Raw genomic sequence first — 12,954 nt, forward strand, 5'->3', positions numbered from 1 at the left:
ACACAAAGGAAAACGTTTGTTAGAATTATCAGCAATATGCACAGTAAAAAATCTTTGTCCCCTTATTTTTGGGGCACCAGTGGTAAATCACATAAGAAAGGCTAATCAGTGGTTATGCTCCCGCCACTCTTTGACAAGTTTATTGTTCTCCGTCATGAGACGCGCGCGGCAACCACGGCCCTTCCTCACGCAGAGCCACGAGTGCACCGGCCCCCGGCTGTACGTCCACTTGTTGAAGCTGTACTTGCCGAACAGGATCTTCGGCTTGCCGAACCGCGACAACGTGAAAACTAGCTGAGGCTCTGAAAGAACATTAAAGGTTCCGTCAGACATGCGCGTTTTCCGGGCGGGGCGTAAGCGGGGCGCGCCGCTTTAACATATAAAACGCTCACGCCCCGCCTGGAAAATGCGCCTGTGTGACGGAACCTTAGTATTCTAACTCAATATTTAAAAAAAAACGCAGTTTCTTAAAGTTGCCTTAAAGCCTTTAAGACTAAAATGTTACATTTTTGTAAAACATAACTATTTAAAAGTGAATATTGCTAGGTCTACTTGAATAAGGAATATTGTTGACTTTGATTTTTCCATGGTTACATCAATGCGTGTGTTCGTTCATGGCTTTGACGATGACGTCGTCAATGGTGACGATCCTCGCCCGGCACCCGCCCACGTTCTTCACGCAAACCCACGAAGTTCTCGGGGGCTTGCTGCCGCTCCATCTGTTGTACCGGTACTCTCCTAGCTGAAGAACCGGTTTCCCAAATCTGGAAGTGGTGTAAATCGGTTGTGAATCTGAAACGGTAAGGGATTTTTAATTATTTGTCTAAATGTATGCTCACACGTATGAAGTAAAAGATATAGTCACACTGTTCACAAATTTATTAATTCAAAATAAAATACAAATATATTCTGTATTTTACTATTCTGCTTAAAAATTAATCATACAAATTAAAAGTGTTTTGTCGTTAAAAGTAAATCAGATCCTTATTTCTATCAATATCTGTCCAAGCATTAAAAATACAAATATGTACACCTATACCTATTTGTAAAATACTGGTTTTAAAATAAACTTCATTATTTCTATAACTTTCATAAGTGCTATAGCGCAATAAAAGTTACAAGTTTCGAATTAATAAGAACAGACAAAAAGCATTCTGAAAGGCACTACCTACATAAAAGTATGTGATAACATTACGTCATACATTATTCAATTGAACAAGTAAGTAGTTAGCTGCTCCTTTTGCGTTTCAACGCACGTTGAAAGAGTAGATTTTTATCAAGCATTAGGCTCCACCCTTCGGTATCGTTTCACATCTCATCTCAGTATGGTATATCGAAGGCTTGAAAATAAAAGCATTGATGGTGACGCCCAACACTCTAAAGTCTAATCAATATGTATGTTTCTTCATTTTCTGAACGGATTTCTGGATGACGACAATAATCATCTAACAACCTGACACGCACACGACGTCCGCGGATTGGCCAACACTTCACTTATAGAATAATATTTCAATGAGTGTGTTCGTTCATACATTTGACAATGACGTCATCGATGGTGACGATCCTGGCACGGCAGCCCGCCACGTTCTTGACGCACGTCCAGGACGTCCGCGGGCCCTTGCTGCCACTCCAGCGGTTGTACCTGTACTCTCCCAACTGTATAACCGGGTTGCCGCGACGAGTTGTGATGAAAACCGGTTGCGGGTCTGAAAAATAGAAGTGTCATTTATTCACTCTGTTTTGTTTCCCTACTATAAAAAAGTGGGTACAAATAACTATTTATATGTATTAGTCCTTCCAGTGAAAGACCTGTAGTAGTAGGCAATTAATTCGTTTTAATGAATTTGGTTTTATTAATATACTTAAAACTCACGGTTTCCTTTACCCTTTATTATAAAAAAATAACCGAACACCCAAAAAAATTACAAAAATACAAATATAATAATTGATTTAGTAGAAATTAAATTACATACTTGATAACGAATAAAATTAACATCAAATGTTGCTACATTTAAGACACACATTATAAGATCAAATAAAATACAAATAACGAAAATGTCAAATATTTTGATTTAATTATACCTAGTTACTCAACTATATGTCACGTTTTTAAAGGCACTTTTAGGCAGTAGCATAAAATCAGGTACAACCGAATAATAGATGCCTCGAGGAATGTAGGTATATTACAGCCTAATTTAATTGTTTATTATGGTATCTAATGAAAATCTACGTATCACCTACAAACTTCACTTATGATTATGTTCATGCCATTGTGTTATAATAATGTCATTAATTGTGGTAAGCCTTGCTTTACAATACTGTTTCTTCACACAGGTCCAGGTAACCCTGTTGCCCTTGCTACCGCACCACCTGTTGTAACGGTATTTTCCAAGTTTTATGACCGGCTTTCCATATCTAGAAACGCTGAAAACAGGCTGCTCGGCGTCATCTGTAATAGTTAACGATAGGTACATATAAACACGGGTTACCATAGTTTGAATCTGGAATACTTGAATTATTTATTTATTAAGACTCAGGGCCAGTTGCACCAATCACAATTAGCGGACTGATCAACGTCACTCAGCAGTGATCTATGAAACATTCCATAGGTACCTACCATAACATTTAACATACGGTTTGGTGCAACCGTACCTTAAAATTCATGTAGTTACATATGTACCTAATTAAAAACAGGATTAATCACTTTCTACCAAACGCCAATTTCAGTAGGTGGAATACCAAATAAAAGTATGATAAATACTTTATTAATTAAAAAATTACAGAGTCATCATACAAAAAAAAACAATATATCACATGTTAAAATCTAAAACAAACCCGTAAGTATAAAACCAAACCAATAGTAAACAAAAACACTAAAACTAACTTTGAATTTAACTAGGTACATTATCTACAATATACAAATAAAATAACAAACTTTAACGACCTTGAACATAAGTTTTGACATCTCTTGTAGGATTTTAATTGAATTCATATAGTAATACTTTACAATTACATGATCATACTTATTGTAGATATATAATATTGTTATTCATAAACCCTGAAGTTCAATCGGTTTTCAATTGTCCAAGAAAAAATTATAACAAAAATATTATAATAATAGAATATTAATACATAATATGTAAATAAAAAACAAGTAAGTCATGAAATAGGAAGAATTAAAATGTGACTACATTAAAAATATTTTTAGTACCTACTTACCTATATTAATGGTTATGTTCATGTAAAGTATTAACAATAACATCATCGACCGTATACACCCTCGCCCGACACCTGGGGTTCTTCACGCAAGTCCAAACGACCTTAAGGCCCTTGCTGCCACTCCATCTGTTGTACCTGTATTGGCCTAGTTGTATAACCGGTTTGCCGAAGCGAGAAGTGATAAAAGTAGGATGGAGATCTGAAACGATTGGTATATTCAGTTTTAGGCGGCGCGGAAAACAAATATATACCAGTTTTCAACTAAATAATATGATTATTATATCTACGAACGATGAAGTTTTTGTAAGAGGCATTGGGTGAGTGATACCTGACACAGAAGCAGGCATCTTAGATGGCTTACGAGTCCTCTTCGTTGAACCGGTATCCCGATAACATAACCGTATCCCACATCTTTCCGGGAAAATCGTTATAATAACAGCATAATCGAAGCAAATATAATTTATAAATAAATTAACCTTAACCTTAATTTAACTTATACCTAACCTAACGTATTTAATACTATTTATGTATTCTAAAAAAAGGACCAGATACAAAACCCGCCTCGCGTCCCTCCAAACGCAAAGCTATCAATTATGCTCGCCGCTTTGTAAACTGCAGGTGTAGGTAAATCCACGATGTTGATTATCTTTACCATTCACGTACATCCAGACATTCGTCGTGCATCGACATTTATTTAATGGTTATGTTCATACAAAGTGCTAACAATGTCGTCTTCGATAGTGTACAGCCTCGCTCGACACTTCGGTTTTCTCACGCAAGTCCACACAGTCTTGAGACCTTTGCTGCCACACCATCTGTTGTACCGGTACTCTCCTAGCTGTATAACTGGTTTTCCGTAACGAGAAGTCATAAACTTTGGTTGACAATCTGAAACATCTCGTAGCGTCATTTTGAAAAATAAAGTCAACATAAATAATTATCTATTTAATATTTTTGTGTGGAATGCATCTTGATGAGAATCTTCTCCATTGAGTTAATTTCTGGTTGAGGCCTGTGCCACAGCATTCTATGCACAAAAACGATTGGTATGTACGTCACCTGCAATAATATGTTACTCTTCGAAGGCCGCAAAAATATGCTCTGGCTTTTATGGCTACGCAAATAAGATTATGACAGATATTTTTGCGGCCTTCGTTGTGTAACATATTATTGCAGGTGGCTGTACTAAAATCCACGACGACGCATGCAAGACCTTTAAGAGAATGAAAGCTATTTATGCAGAATTCAACTTTAACCACCCACCGAAGTGTATTATTTGTAAATAAATACAGTATACAATAATTACACCTATGCAACTACGTTGTTTCAATGATTGAAAACGTTTACCAAGCGTGAACATTGATCTATGTGGTTCAATATACTACATCCTACCGAAATCCAGTAGCTTATCCGTTCGGCTTGTCAGTACCATCGCCCACACTGTTAACTGACAGTCCGTAAATCTTATTACAAAAGGCTAATGCCGGTGTTGCTGTTTGTACCAACGAAGGACTCGAAAGAACACTACTTAGTCTCCGTGTTTTGTTCCTACTCTAACACTCTGTTTCCTTCCATAATCAAACTGACAAATCGACATCAATGATTATGTTCGCTCTTATACTTGATGATGGTATTCTCGAAGGTGACGACCGAGGCCTTGCAGCCAGTGCGTGCCTTGATGCAGGCGAAACGCGTGCGGTTGTTGCAACTCCTCATCTTACTGAACCGGTACTGCCCGATCTGCAGAACTGGGTTGCCGTGGCGAGAGGTCGAAAACGACATCAACATTGTATCTGAAAATAAAAACAGCAGTTTTGTAAGTCAGTTTAGGATCATCAAATATTATCACCATTAGTAAAATGTATAAAGGGTTTAGTTATAGACTGATATAGACGTCGGATACCTACTAAACAAAAGTGACCAACACTTCGGTTCCGGCCTCGGCGACTGAAAGGCTATATTTAATTAAAAAAAAGAATATTTGTAAAATAAAGAAGACCTGTAGAGGAGAACATCCAGACATACGAAAGCAAAATGCCAGAGTTAAAACTGGGACCTTCGCTAACGCTTCGGTCCATAATACTTTATTCTAATAATACTGTATATAACATTGGATTTGATGGTTTTGCACTAATATCTAATGTGTAGATAAGCATATGATCCACCCTAAAAGATGCTCATCATTTAAGTGACAGACAACGACTCTTTTAATTTATGGGACGTCAATAATATTCTTTGGCTTAAAATAAATTTAAAAAGTGTAAAAATTACTGTCTTGGGTGAGACTTGAACTCACGGCCTCTGGATCCAGAGGCCGTGAGTTCAAGTCTCACCCAAGACAGTAATTTTTACACTTTTAAATTTATTCTAAGCTTAATAGCATCGTTCGCAGACGTTTCTGCTTGTTAAAAATTAAAAATATTCTTTGGGTCTAAAAAAGGCGTCTAACTATATTACGTCAGCGTGATCAGACAAAACACATTTGCATAGACACATAAACCTTTCTCAGTGATCCGAAATACCTACTCTGTTCCTTGCCGTTTCAATCATCATATTCCCACAACAACATTCACCAGATCGCTGCGCCCGTACATCCTGGTGGATGAACTTCATCTTTACGTTTTCCAGCAAAAATTGCCTTCGTTCCAATCCATACATATTCCCTAATAAAATACGAAGCGCGCTCATTCATGGGTGTGATAGTTCTTCGACTTGACGACGACATTGTCAATAGTGGTGAGAGTGGCGCGGCAGCCCTGCTGGTTCTTGACGCAGGTCCACCGCACCTGGGGCCCGCGGCTGCCGCTCCAGCGGTTGTACCGGTACTGCCCCACCACTATCACGGGGTTGCCGTAACGCGTGGTTTCGAACTTGATACCTGGAACATAAGCTGTATTAGCTTACACATTTTCTATAGGCTGATTAAAGTGTCGTTACCAAAAAGTAAGGCACAATACGCTTGATAAGCTTCAGTTAGGCCTTGCATCTAGTGCAACAAAAATTAACAAGCAAATTGTATTCTAGATCGCACGATCGCACTTAGTGTACCTCTGTACCTGCACATATAGTAAATTGACAATGGAATAGGAACATTAACAACGCCATTCTATTAAATGTAAGGAAAATGTAAATTTTCATCAGTCCTTACTACCAGTTATCACATAACAGTAGTATACTTATTAAGTATAGTAAAAAAACGAATCCTTAAAACATTAAAATCACAGAGCGCGCACTAATCCCAAAACTCAATTCAGTGATTGTGCTTGTTCTTAACTTTAGTGATAACATTTTCGACCATGACTATTGTGGCCGTGCAGCCGAACTTGGCCTTGACGCAGTTCCACCGCGACACCACGCCCTTGCTGGAGCTGTGCTTGTTGAAGCGGTACTCGTTCACGCAGAGGGCGTACGTACCGTTACGCGTCTCCTCGAAATAGTACGCACCTAAGGCAAGAAAGTCAGGAATTACTCGGTCAGGAAATAAACTGTTAATTAATTCGTCTCCGAGGCCTTCGATTTTGCACTGACCTCTAGCCTAGCATAGCGCATGCAGCCCGAGGTCCGAGTTGGTATCAACAATAGTTAACCGGATTCAAATTACCTAACTACATATGTACCTAATTCGTTTGAATGCTTACTACCTAAATAGGTATTAACTTATTAAGATCAATTTAGCAGAAGCAAAGTCACAAAATGAGTCTGTTTTATGACCAATTTTAATTATGATTGCTAAAAAGAAATCAAAGAGTTCCTTTAAACGAAACAAACTTTATTTCCAACCTTTTTTTAAACTTACCAAATCTGTATAGTTTATCTATAAACTAATATACTTCGTTATATCCTAAACAAATTGTTACTCTCTTGTATATTTTCCGTCGTATTTTATCTAATATGTTTCATAAAGTCTTAAATTATGGTTATGGTATCCGATCATACCCACGACCTCATCACAGACGGTGAAGATCTTCGCCCTGCAGCCGATCCTCTTGTACTGGCAGGTGTACCGCTTCTTGTCGCCCAGCGTAGTGTGGTGGTAGTACTTGTAGCCACCCAATAGCAGGACCCTTGATCCTTTATGACTCAATACGTATGACACTGAAAAATATACTGTTAGGTACTAAATCAATGTCACCAAATTATTTATAGGCAAAGGTTTTACTTAGGCACCAAGGTGATCCAAGTCTCAAGGAATTGAATACCACCTAGCCAAGTAGCCACCTACACCTTCAGAACATAAAAAAATCTCATTTTATAATGAAAGAAAACGCATTATCTAATTTAATTAGAACTATATATTTTTATAAATCAATAATCAATTATTTATCAGGACATGTTATTAGTACTTCCTATACTAATGTAGTAACATTTAAAAGTAACGCCACTCTTGCAGTGTGGTATGATAAAGAATATATAATTAGATATGCACAGTTACTTAAATCATCTGTTATTAAATATGTATTACTTATTATTATATTCAATGTACGTTTCTAGGAACCTTGAGGTCACATATTTTTAGCGTTCCGTAGCCAAATGGCAAAAAACGGAACCCTTATAGATTCGTCATGTCTGTCTGTCTGTCCGTCCGTCTGTCCGTCTGTCTGTCCGTCCGTATGTCACAGCCACTTTTTTCCGAAACTATAAGAACTATACTGTTGAAACTTGGTAAGTAGATGTATTCTGTGAACCGCATTAAGATTTTCACACAAAAATAGAAAAAAAAAACAAAAAATTTTGGGGGTTCCCCATACTGTGAACTGAAACTCAAAAATTTTTTTTTCATCAAACCCATACGTGTGGGGTATGGGATAGGTCTTCAAAAATGATATTGAGGTTTCTAATATCATTTTTTTCACTTCCAAAGTGGTAAAATGTGTGTCCCCCCCTGTAACTTCTAAAATAAGAGAATGATAAAACTAAAAAAGCTGCCAAGTGCGAGTCGAACTCGCCCATGAAGGGTTCCATATTTAAAATTTTATTTAAAAAAAAACTACTTACTAGATCTCGTTCAAACCAATTTTCGGTGGAAGTTTACATGGTAATGTACATCATATATTTTTTTTAGTTTTATCATTCTCTTATTTTAGAAGTTACAGGGGGGGGGGACACACATTTTACCACTTTGGAAGTGTCTCTCGCGCAAACTATTCAGTTTAGAAAAAAATGATATTAGAAACCTCAATATCATTTTTGAAGACCTATCCATAGATACCCCACACGTATGGGTTTGATGAAAAAAAAATTTTTGAGTTTCAGTTCAAAGTATGGGGAACCCCAAAAATTTATTGTTTTTTTTTCTATTTTTGTGTGAAAATTTTAATGCGGTTCACAGAATACATCTACTTACCAAGTTTCAACAGTATAATTCTTATAGTTTCGGAGAAAAGTGGCTGTGACATACGGACGGACAGACAGACGGACAGACAGACAGACAGACATGACGAATCTATAAGGGTTCCGTTTTTTGCCATTTGGCTACGGAACCCTAAAAACTATATGATGTACATTACCATGCAAACTTCCACCGAAAATTGGTTTGAACGAGATCTAGTAAGTAGTTTTTTTTAATACGTCATAAATCCCCTGAATACGGATCCCTTCATGGGCGGGTCCGACTCGCACTTGGCCGCTTTTTATAATTATTACTTTAACATTAAACAACAGCCATTGGTATCCATGTATCGATAAGGCACTTTTCTTAAATCTAGTATAACGTGTACCACTTGTAATATCACGCCTTAAATTAGATAATTAAGTAAATTAACAACATATATTTTGTAAAGTAAGAGACTACTGTAGTAGTCGAAAAAAAATAAAAATTCGTAAGTCGTAATACAACATTAACAACGCCACTTAAATCGTAACGAACGAACTATTTAAACATTAAATACTTAAACAAAACATAAATCTCATAAAACATAAAGAATTATGTATACAGGGTGCTTCCTAAAACAGGAGCAATAAATTAAATGAAAGGCTGTACTCCTCAAACTAACCAACATTTGTTCAGCAACTTTTAAAAATAATGAATCCTTTAGACTTCCTCTTTTTCATACAAAATAAATATTGCCTTCAATGTACGCTGATATGAGTGTATTTGACGTTGTTTGTCACGCTTCAAACATAACAAAATTGCAATACATTGCGTCTTAGAATAAACTTTAAAGTGTAATAAAAATCGAAACATGAGTTATTTTCAACAGTTGCTGAACAAATGTTGGTCAGTTTGAGGAGTACAGCCTACAGTTTAATTTATTGCTCCTGTTACAGGAAGCACCCTGAAAACTAACCAAATTAGAGAGCAAAGGCCTTGGTTTTAAACTTTAATGTAGTACCTTTCTTAAATCAGTAGATCGTTATTTCCTATACTATTAAAGTGTGTTTATAATTCCCGGTCTGAATTATATATTTTAGCCTGCTGTATACATTATTTAATTCGAGACAGTGTTACAGTAAATGCAAATATTTAAAGTAAAACAGTTCATTGCTTAATGTTCAAAAAGTGGCGAAAGTAATTTTCAATAGCTTCTGTATTCAAACAGTGCATTTTGCTTAAGCTGGTTACATTATTTTTTCTGTGGACCAGACCTATGTCACCAGTCTGGAAATTATAAGCACACTTTCAAAGATCCCAGAGCTAAGACTCCTCATCCGTCAAATGGTTATGTTCGTTTTGGGTCTTGACGATAACATCTTTCTCGGTAAAGATGGTCGCCGGGCAGCGGCGTTGACTGCAGTGCCAGCGACACTGCTTGCCCTTGCTGGCGCTGGCGAGCCAGAACGTCTGCTTGCCTATGATGATGGTTCTGTTGCCTCTGCGTGTCCGCCCGAATACGGGGACTGGAAATATAAAATGCAATCTATCGAATGCGAACGTAAACGGACAAATGCAATGCAAAAATAAGCCAAAATAGTGTTAATGAATACAACTACTACTACTAATAGACTACTGTCATAAAAGAAACAGAATTACTGTTACAAGTATAATATTCGTAAAATTCGAACTTGGGTATTTATTCTGTTTCTTTCTACCATCACCAGCAACAAATACTCGCAACTAATCTGGCAACTATTTAAATACCAATCTAAGAAACTAGCAGTACCTATATAAATAATTGATAAAAATACAACAGTCGAGTTTTATTGGGCAAAAACAACATAACGTTATAATATGACTAACATAAATACGTGAAACTCTTCTTTAGACCTCAACAAAAAATAAGGAGTCCCCAAATTCATGCAAACCTCGCAAACTTTATAAAATTGAGAGAAAAAAATAAATCATAACATCAGATACAGATAAAAATAACAAAGTTAAAGCACAATGAGAAATAGATAACCAAACAAACACGATGGTGCTCCTCTTTTGAAAGATGCAAGGTAAAAATCCTACAGAAATGCACTCGTTGGAAGCTCACACCCTCCGGCAGCATACCCAGCGCCGGCTGCTGCCGTCCTTCAACATCCGGTACCGGGTGAACCGGTACGACAGGTCAGTGCTGGTGCTCGTTGCTGGTGCGCACGATGACGTCGTCGAGGGTGGAGAGAGAGGCGCGGCAGCCGCTCCGGCAGCACACCCAGCGCCGGCTGCGGCCGTCCTTCGACACCCGGTACCGGGTGAACCGGTACGAACCCAGCTCTATCTGAGGCCTGCCGAATCGTGTCGTACTGTACACCACTAGCGGGAAAGGGAAAAGGATTTGGGGTGAATATAAGGAAGGATTGGATTTTACATAACAACAATTGCTACAATTGTCACACAACACACAACTAGGTCTTAAGGTTGTGATTTCAATTGACAGTGTTCCGATATTCACATTAACTGTTGCATGACGAGTTTTATAGTTTTTACAACTATAAAGTACTTACAAATCTTAAACTGCAATTAAAACGTGATTACTAGGAAATAATTTATTGATCACCCGAAATACAAAAATATACAATTAAAATTAATAAATCGATAATAGTCTAAAGTTCTAAACAGTAATAAGATTAAGAACCTACATATTTCATATTTTAAGTACATTTAATTGTTGACTGCCAAGTTCCATCAAGCAGTCAGTGGTTGCGACAGGACCTTATGACATAAGTCAGTGGGGCATTAATCGCTTCACTGTCATTGATATAAAAACTACTACCTATTTACGACACTAAACAAATACTAAACGTTATCCTTAGGTATTATTATGCATTTGACTACATTTCCTCTTCACAGTAAACTTTCTAAATTAGTACTTACTATCTACCATTAAAGTTAATATAATAAAAAACACACAATTATTATAAAGTTCATTAAACGAGGAACTTCGTCAGCCTCAACTAATAATTATATTGGCAAAAAATATTTGGTAAATTTCTCTAAAAGTCAGACTATCAAAATATTTATAAAGCTGGCCATACACACTAGGGTATGCCTGCACAGTGTTACCTGTACAGTTAAACTGTACAGGTAAAACTGTGTAAACCCTAGCTGGGTGGAGCACACACACGGCAGCGGTAAACCTGCACAAACTCTCAGTTGTGTAGTCATGGCACCGTCGTCAGCTGTGCTTGATGTTGACGCAGCACTATATTAACGTTATTGTTTTTAATTATAAAGCTCAAGAAAGACAAAAAATAACGAATAATAAAAGTTGTTCAATATGAGTAATATGACCTACATTATCCACACCTCAGAGTATGGTCAGACATATGGTACCAAATCACCATGTATTATACTTCAAGTCTAAAAAAATAATACAAGAATAAAAAACATGTTTTATCATCAGGGGAATTAGGCAGGGCTCTGATTTATAAAGTTAATTTAACTCAACTAGCGTTTCATTCCGCTTACGAAACCGCGATCAACTGAGGCCTGCGCAGGTGAACGCCACACACGCTCAGTTTTAACTGTACAGTTTAAGAGCACACAGGTAAAAAATATCTATTTTCATATTCGCGCAGGTCAACTGTGCAGTCGTAGAAAACTGCACAGTCGAATGCCACACACGCTCCTTTTTACCTGCGCAGTTGAACTGTACAGGTAAAACTGCGCAGGCGTACCCTAGTGTGTATGGCCAGCTTAACTTATTTGCCGTCAACACAAACCGAACGTAAATAGAGTTCAAAATATATTAAGTAGTTTCAGACCGTATTAGGTAGGCATTTGCAAATAGTTGAAAATATAATTGATTTTTGTGCGATAATAATATCAGATCTTTAGCACATTTATATCAATAATTACATACCTATCGCCTACATTTTTAGTCATTTTATCATTGAAATCTGAAATCTAAGAAATGATTTAGATGTATGTTTCGCGGATGTATGCAGGTTTCCTCACGGTGTTTTCCTTTACTGAAAAATGACTGCGATTAATTCAAAGGCGCTTTGGGCCAGGCCAGCGTGGGGACTAGAGCAGTGGGACACCTAAATGCTACATTATTAAATCCATTTTCACTTCTGTGTTTGTGCTTACGAAAATATTTCTATTCTATTATATTATTATTTTAGATGTATTCAAAAACATCAGTGCATAATACTAATAGTTACATATATCAGATCATTTTAATTCTGAATACCTACCTAAACTTAATTTCATTTCGACATGTAATGAAAAAATCACTAATAAAAAAAAATCTATTATAAACTGGGAAAACTTATTTAAGTAATGGAATGTATAGGTAAATTCACACTATTGATAAAATAATGCATTTTTTTACATTACATAGCAAGTTTTAGAATCAATCAGGGCTCCTA

General features: G+C 36.8%; 1 protein-coding gene across 29 annotated transcripts in view; it reads right to left on the bottom strand.

Moving 5' to 3' along the window:
* The window catches only part of LOC134661654 (protein tramtrack, beta isoform), a 506,900-nt gene that overhangs the window by 376,290 nt on the left and 117,656 nt on the right, over positions 1–12,954 (bottom strand). The window lies entirely within an intron of this gene.

Source organism: Cydia amplana, chromosome 2, assembly GCF_948474715.1.
Source record: "Cydia amplana chromosome 2, ilCydAmpl1.1, whole genome shotgun sequence".
Classification (NCBI taxonomy): domain Eukaryota; kingdom Metazoa; phylum Arthropoda; class Insecta; order Lepidoptera; family Tortricidae; genus Cydia; species Cydia amplana.